Below are 7,990 nucleotides of genomic sequence, written 5' to 3'. Positions count from 1 at the left end.
TCTAGAACAAGAGGTCACGGTCTCAGGATATGGGGTAGGCCATTTAGGACTGAGCTTAGGAGAAACTTCTTCATTCAAAGGGTGGCGAACCTGTGGAATTCTCTATCACAGAGGGCTGTGGAGGACAAGTCATTGAATATATTTAAGAAGGAAATAAATAGATTTCTGGACTCTAAAGACATCAAGGGGTGTGAGGAGAGGGGGGGAGTATGATGTTGAGAAAGAGGATCAGCCATGATCATATTGAATAGCAGAGCAACTCGAAAGACCGAATGACCTACTCCTGCTCCTATTTTCTATGTTTCTATGGGCGTAATTGTCTGTGCCCGCTGGCTTTGGCCATGTTAGGTGGCATGAGCGAACATTACAGTGAGAAGCCCAAAAATCAATTTCATGGTCGTGAAACCAGTTTGCGATCTTCTGTTCAGCCTGGCGATGGTGGGCCATCCTGCCATCAGATGTTGGGAACCTCATTGTGATATATCGGCAAATCATTATAAGGCCAGCCCACTGGACTCACCCTCCCCCCACCATCCCGCTGGATTCTCCGCCCACCAACATGTTTCACAGCAGCATATAAAAGGCGTGCACTTGGCGGGCTGCACTTTGAGGGGAACTGGAGATGAGTACACAGTAATGTTGCAGAGTATTCGCAAGGGACGCCTGTTGGACTTCAAGGTTGAGATGCGTTGCGGGGGTGGGGGGTTGTGTGGGCAAAGACTTCCCTACAGTTGAGGTGACTTTGGGGGGTGGGGGCAAAGGCTGCCCTGCAGCTAGCGTGACTTTTGGCAGTGGAGGGGGGAACAGAGGTTGTCCTGCAGTGGAAGGTAGCGCCCAAGCACATGCAGGGTGGGGTGGGGGGCGGAAGGGAAGTGGCCACACATTAGGGAAACCTTGCATAAAGTGACCATTCCTTTGCAGCTGAGACAGGTCAGGCGCAGCCACATTGATATGCTTGGAGTTGAGCCTCTAGCTTATCTGCCCACTCAAGCAATGCAGAGACTGCAGAATGACTGGGCACGTTGGACAACTGGGCGCATTGTATAAACTGCTCGCTAAAGTTGTCCCTGGAGCAGTCACTACTGGAGGCGTTCACAGCCCCTTTCAATGTCATCATCCCTGTTTGGACCAGTCTCCCCCATGGTTCAAGCTAACAGTGCAGCCTTGCAGCACTGGTTAGGAGAATGCCTGTGCCTGAATTGAGAGCACAGTATGCAGTCCAATGGACAAAGCTGCTGCCAATTGGTCAGGTGAAGTGGCAGGGGAGGAAAGTGGGGTTTCGGGTAGCCATGCAGCATACTAAGCTCTGGCCATCCAAGTGGTGGCCAGCACTCTCTGCGATGCGTTAAAGGACTTTCAGGCTTAACCAAGACAGGTTCATAGTACATCCATCCTAACCCACACATCTACCTCTTTCATCCTGCAGGAGCAGTACATCAGGATCATGGAGTCTGGTGATCTAGCTGTATGCTTCGTGGCGTACAGAGAGTGAAGACAACAGAGGAGAGAGCGACTAAGGCTGCGCAGAGGGAGGAGCAGCACAGTCAGGAAGAAGTGGCAGCTGAGGCTCCCATACGTGCCACTGAAGAGCCACAGTGAGCCATCGCTGGTCGGCATCCAGCTGGACCTAGAGTCTAGAGACGCCGCCTTTCACTCCTGCAGAGGACTGCGCATGTCTCGGGAACTGGTTGGTCACATCTGCCAACTACTGCAGGATTTGGCGCCATGTGGACATAGAGGGCATCCACTGCCAGTGGCTATGAAAGTGAGAGCAGCACTCAGTTTCTACACCACTGGCTCCTTTTAGGGCTCCATAGGTGACCTCTGTGGGATATCATAAGCCTCCACCCACAAATGCATCCATGAGATCACGGATGCCATCATCACGAGGGCACACAATTTTGTGCATATTGCCCCGATCAGGACAGCCAGGATGCAAGAGTGATTGGATTTGCTCAGATCTCGAGTTTCCCACAGTTACAGGGTCCAATTGACTGCACTCATGTGGTGCTCAGATCCCTAACGCAACACATGAGGAACTATTCCACCCACAAGGGATTCCATTCGCTGAATATGCAGCTGGTGTGCGACCACCACAAATGCATTCCGCAGGTGTGTGCACGGTTTCCAGGGAATGTGCACAACTCCTACGTTCTCAGCAGGCCAAGGACAGGCATGTGGGCGTGAGAGCAGGGTGGTGTGTTGAAATGGCAAGCAACAGGAAGGTCTGGATCGTGCTTGCGGACAGACCAAAGGTGTTCCGCAAAGCAGTCACCCAGTTTACCTTTGGTCTCTCCAATGTAGAGGAGACCACATTGGGAGCAGCAAATGCAGTAGACTAAATTGAGGGAAGTGCAAGTGAAGCGCTGCTTTACTTGAAAGGAATGTTTGGGCCCTTGGACGGTGAGGAGGGGAGAAGTAAAGGGGCAGGTGTTACACCTTCTGCGGTTGCATGGGAAGGTGCCGTGGGAGGGGATTGAGGTGTAGGGGGTGATGGAGGAGTGGACCAGTGTGTCCCGGAGGGAACGATCCCTGCGGAATGCCGCCGTGGGTTGGGGAGGGGTGGGGGGGGGGAGGGCGGGTGAAGGGAAGATGTGTTTGGTGTTGGCTTCATGCTGGAGTTGGCAGAAATGGTGGAGGGTGATCCTTTGAATGCAGAGGCTGGTGGGATAAAAAGTTAGGACAAGAGGGACCCTATCATTGTTGTGGGAGAGAGAGGAAGGTGTGAGGCAGAGGTGCAGGAGATGGTTGAGGGTCCTGTCAACCATCGTGGGTGGGAAACCTTGGTTAAGGAAGAAGGAAGGCATGTCAGAAGTGCTGTTTTGGAAAGTGGCATCACCGGAACAGATGTGACAGAGGCGAAGGAACTGAGAGAATGGGATGGAGTCCTTACAGGAAGCAGGGTGTGAGGAGCTGTAGTCAAGGTAGCTGTGGGAGTCAGTAAGCTTGTAATGAATATTGGTGGACAGTCTATCACCAGAAATGGAGACAGAGGGGTCAAGCAAAGAAAGGGAAGTGTCGGACCATATAAAGGTCATGGAGGGATGGGAATTGGAAGCAAAATTGATACATTTTTCCAGGTCCAGACGAAAGCATGAAGCGGCACAGAAACAGTCATCAACGTCCCAAAAGAAAGAGTTGAGTTGTGGGAGGGAGCCGTAGTAGGATGGAATAAGGAATGTTCCACATGCTCCATAAAGAGACAGACATAACTGGGACCCATGCAGGTACCCATAGCCTCACCTTTTATTTGGAGGAAATGAGACAAGTTTAGGGAGATATTGTTCAGTGAGAGAATAAGTTCAGACAGACGGAGGAGAGTGGTGGTGGATGGAGATTGTTCAGGCCTCTGTTCAAGGAAGAAGCAGCGAGCCCTCAGACCATTTGGTGGGGGATGGGGTGTAGAGGGATTGGACGCCCATGATGAAGAGGAGATGGTTAGGGCCAGGGAACTGGAAATTGTTGATATGATGTGGGGCATCAGAGGAATCGTGGATGTAGGTGGGAAGAGACTGGATAAGGGGAGTTAAGACAGGAAGAAGTGAGTTCTGTGGGGCAGGAACAGGCTGACATGATCAGTCTACCAGGACAGTTCTGTTTGTGGATATTGGGAAGGAGGTAGAAGCGGCTGTCTGGGGTTGACAGACTATGAGTTTGGAAGCTGTGGAGGGAAGATCTCCAGAGGAGATGAAGTCCGTGGACAGTCCTGGAAACAATGGCTTGATGTTCAGTGGTGGAGTCATGGTCCAGGGGGAGGTAGGAGTAAGTGTCTGAGAGTTGGCACTCAGCCTCTGCGAGGTCGAGGTCAGTATGCCAGACAACAACAGCACCACCCTTGTCAGCAGGTTTGATAACAAAGTCAGGGTTGGACCTAAGAGAACAGAGTGCAGCAAGTTCAGAAGGAGACAGGTTAGAGTGGGTGAGAGGAGCAGAGAAATTGAGATGACTGATGTCATATTGACAGTTTTCAATGAAAAGATCAAGGTCAGGTAAGAGGCCAGAGGGAGGGGTCCAGGTGGAGGGAGAATACTGGAGTTGGGTGAAAGGATCCTTTGAACGCGGGGAGGACTCCTGCCCAAAGACATGAGCACAGAGATGAAGGCGGCAGAAGAAGAGTTCAGCATCCTGCTGAGGATCACTGGCCTTCTATCCAGCTTCACCTGCTCTACCCCTTTAAACAATATAAATTTCACCATATTTTTACTTCTCTTAGCTCTGAAGAAGAGTCACACACACTTGAAATGTTAACTCTGTCTTTCTCTCCACAGCTGCTGTCAGACCTGTTGAGTTTCCCTAGCATTTTTTGCTGTTTCAGATTTCCAGCATCTGCAGTAGTTTGCCTTTATCAAGGAGATGGAGGAGCTGGAGTTTTCCTCTGATGAGGAGGATATCGATGGGGATGAGGGTGAGGAGGTCCTCAAAGATGGGGATGTGGCCCTCGCACTGGCCAGATGAGGCAGGCCCTCAGGAGGTCCTCATAGCTGCTAGATTTGTGGAGGATGATGACAACATGCCGTGAGGTGACCCATAGATCCTCACATTGCATCAATGAACTTTGACTCCAGTCTGGCTTATGGCAGCACATGTACACTTTGTGATAAGGTTCCTGTCATGGAGATGCAGTGGGGGCCCTAATAGTCGCTTGGCTGCAGGAGGATGATGGTGACATGCAGTGGGGACACTCCATAGATCTCCACACATAGGTCCTCTGAGAATGTCTGACTCCTGTCTGGCTAAGGGCAGCTCACTTGCGTTCTGTGATGAGGGTCATATCATGGAGACACAGCCATGAAATTTTAAAAGCATCTGATCCTTAGTCTGATCCTCAGCATTTGAGCCCTTCGGGAGCACAGCATCAGTGGTCTCAGATGCTGAAGTGATGGGGGCCAGTCCCACCTTAAAGGTGATGAGAGCACACAGAGAGAATGATAGAACTCTGTAACATCAGCCCACGACATTCAGGCAGCAATGACAAGCACCATCAAGGTGCAGGCATCAGTAATGTCTCCAGGGATTGTGAGGTCTGACTAACACTTTGGTCTGAAGGCTGTACAGAGCACAGGGAAGAGGCCCTGGACTGAGGCACCTGCCTTCATCTTGTGCAGAAAGGTTTCGCATCTGAGTGACATGAGCACCGCTCATCAGAACAAGAAGCTCTGGGCAGGGAGACATTCTTGGGAGTTTATTCACAGCCATGAACATTATGTACAAGTGATCAACATCCATGCCCAGGCTGTGCAACTGCATCTCCTTAACCTCCTTAACCCTGTCTTGGTGCTCTCCGGACATCCACAGCAAAGGTGGAAGCAGCCTGCTGACTGCTACACCCTGCCTGTAATGACCTTGGCAGGCATCCTCTGGAGGGCCAAGACCTGGAGGCCCCAGCCTGCTTTCAGGAACTGCTGTGTGGCAGTGTGGAGCTGGATCTGCTGGGGTCACAGGAAGAGGGGATTCAGATGGGCTTGATTCTACTGGAGTCACCATGGCTGATGGTCCTGGGGTATGTGCACCTGTTGATCCTCCAACCTATGGGTGCCCAAGAGCTCCTAGCTGACTCTTTGAAGTGAAGGGGTAGCTGGAGTGAGATCGAGCTGCCCCGCACCCCTCTCCTGGACCAAGATGTCCATGGTGGCTGCCATCCTGACAGTATTAACCTCAGTGTGTTAGGATGCCGGCGCTATCACCTCTGCTTGAAGGCAGACGGACCCCTCCATCGTGCCTTCCTGATGTTTCTGAGCTTGCCTTTGCAGATCCAGCAATTGTGACATGACTGAATCCAGAGACTCGTCATCTGATTCAGACTCAGCAACTTTCTGGCCTCCAGCAGTGCTCCAATTGCCGGACAGCTGGGAAGTCCCTGCCACCACCTGCAGTAGATCAGAAAGTGTGATGTGCTCACCAGATTGTTATCCCATGGCTACTCTAAAGCTAGGTCCCACTGAGGTGTGTATCTCTGCGCTGGTGGAGGGTGTGGGTGAGTGCTGTGCTGAGTCTTCAATGAAGGTGCCTTCAGATTCCTCTTCAGACGTTTCTTCGGGACTCCTAGGCTGTTTCCCAGATGTGCCTGCGAAAGCAAGGAGAGAAAATTAGTGCTTGGCAGCGGCCTGTGAACCAAAACACATCACTCACGGCATGGTTATCTGATGGATATTGCACTGCTGGATCCTCGCTTGGTTGAGCACTGCCAACCTCTCCGTCGGCACAGGACCGGTCTAGATCCTCACCGGCTAGCTGCCTCTGTTTTCAAAGTCCATGAGGACCTTGATTTTGGGCATTCCTCCACTGGTAAGTGACCTCTCTCTACTGTTGTGTGCCAGCTTGTCCTGCATGAATAGAGATGGTGAGACTGTAAGCAGGACGCCTGCCAGGCCAGATGACACTTATGCCTGGTCTGTGTGGGTGGTGAGTGGTGACATGGATGGGACAAGGACAATGAATGTGTGTGAGAGAGGGTGAATGGTGGTGTCTCTTGAACTTGGCCCTGTGAGATCCCTGTGTATCTGTGATGGGTTTGTGAGTGTATGAGTTGAGAGTGATGAGAAGAGCAACTTTACCTGTCAGAACAAAGGAGATCATTCATCCCCTTTCGGCACTGGGTGGCTGTCCTCCTTGTTGGTGCTGAACACTGCTGCCACCGCCTCTCAAGCCGGATGTTGCTGCTCATCCTGTGGCCAGAGCAGGGGTAGAGGACATCATGGAGTGCCTCCACTGCATCAAAAAGGCACTTCAGGGATGCGTGATTGAACCTGGGGACTACAACCTGTTTGTCTTTCAAAGCTATGTCTTCTTTGCAGCAGTCATGGGCTGGAAGCACTGAGATGTGTGTGCGCACAACTGGACTTTAAATATGGTGCCCATCATGATGAAGTGGTGAGGTGATGGCACGGAGGGCAAATGAGAGCCCACCCACCATGGAAACGGTGTGTTTCCTGGGAATGCATAATTAATGTGGGTAATGCGGCCAGCAGTTAAAACATTGTTTTAGCCACTCGCTATCAGACTTCATGCAAATCTGGGATGATTCTGCCCTTTGTCAGTTGCACTCTATCTGGGTGATATGCCTGCCACAGCTGAATAGCTGGTGGTATATGGGAGCTGGGTGTGAGGCTGGCGTCATTGGATGGTGTGTGAGGCTGAGGTGAAGTATCTGGCTTTTAGGCGCAAATCTGAGTGCCAGGGCCTGATGTGGGGTGAGTAATGAGCATGTGGTGTATTGAGCAGCATTACAAGCTGGTGTAACAGTGGGTATGCACTTCTTAGAAGATGCATTCACTGACATTGGTCACCTGTACAAGGTTGTTAAATGTCTTGTGACACTACTGCCAGGTCCTAGCAACAGATCTCTTGTATTGACCTCCCTGGCATCCTGCCACCATTTCCTTCAAGGCCTGTTCGCAATCCACAGAAACTTGACCTCCCTCCTTCTCTCCACCCCTATGACTAATGCCTCTGCTGCTGCCCCCATGAACCTAAGAGCCCTCCCTCTTTCCCTGGTGTTCCATTTCTGCAGCTTTCACATGCAGCCAGTGTCAGTACAGTGAGGCACCACCTTTTCATCGAGTGCAGTTTCATGGGATTACATAAAATAAATGGCATAGAAACAGGCCCAACCAACCCATGTCAGTGTTTAAGCTCCATTCAAGTTTTTGCCGATCTTTTCTCATCTAAATCTACCACCTCTATTCCCTTCGCCCTCCTAAGCTTGTCCAGCTTCCCCTTAAGTGCATCTATATTACTCACTTCAACAACTGTCTGTGGTAGAAAGTTCCATATTCGCAGCAATTTTTGGATAAAATGTTTCTTCTGAATTTCCTCTGGATTTCTTGGTGACTACCTTATATTGATGGCCTCTAGTTATGCTCTTCCTCACATTCTCTCTTTATCCTCTCTATCAAAACCTTTCATTACTTTAAAGACCTCTATTAGGCCAACTCCCAGCCTATTTTCAAGAGAAAATAGACCCAACCTGTCGATCCTTTCCTGATATCGT

The sequence above is a fragment of the Carcharodon carcharias genome, chromosome 19 (assembly GCF_017639515.1).
Source record: "Carcharodon carcharias isolate sCarCar2 chromosome 19, sCarCar2.pri, whole genome shotgun sequence".
Taxonomy (NCBI): domain Eukaryota; kingdom Metazoa; phylum Chordata; class Chondrichthyes; order Lamniformes; family Lamnidae; genus Carcharodon; species Carcharodon carcharias.
The sequence above is the reverse complement of the archived record's forward strand: the minus strand, read 5'-3'. Positions refer to the sequence as shown.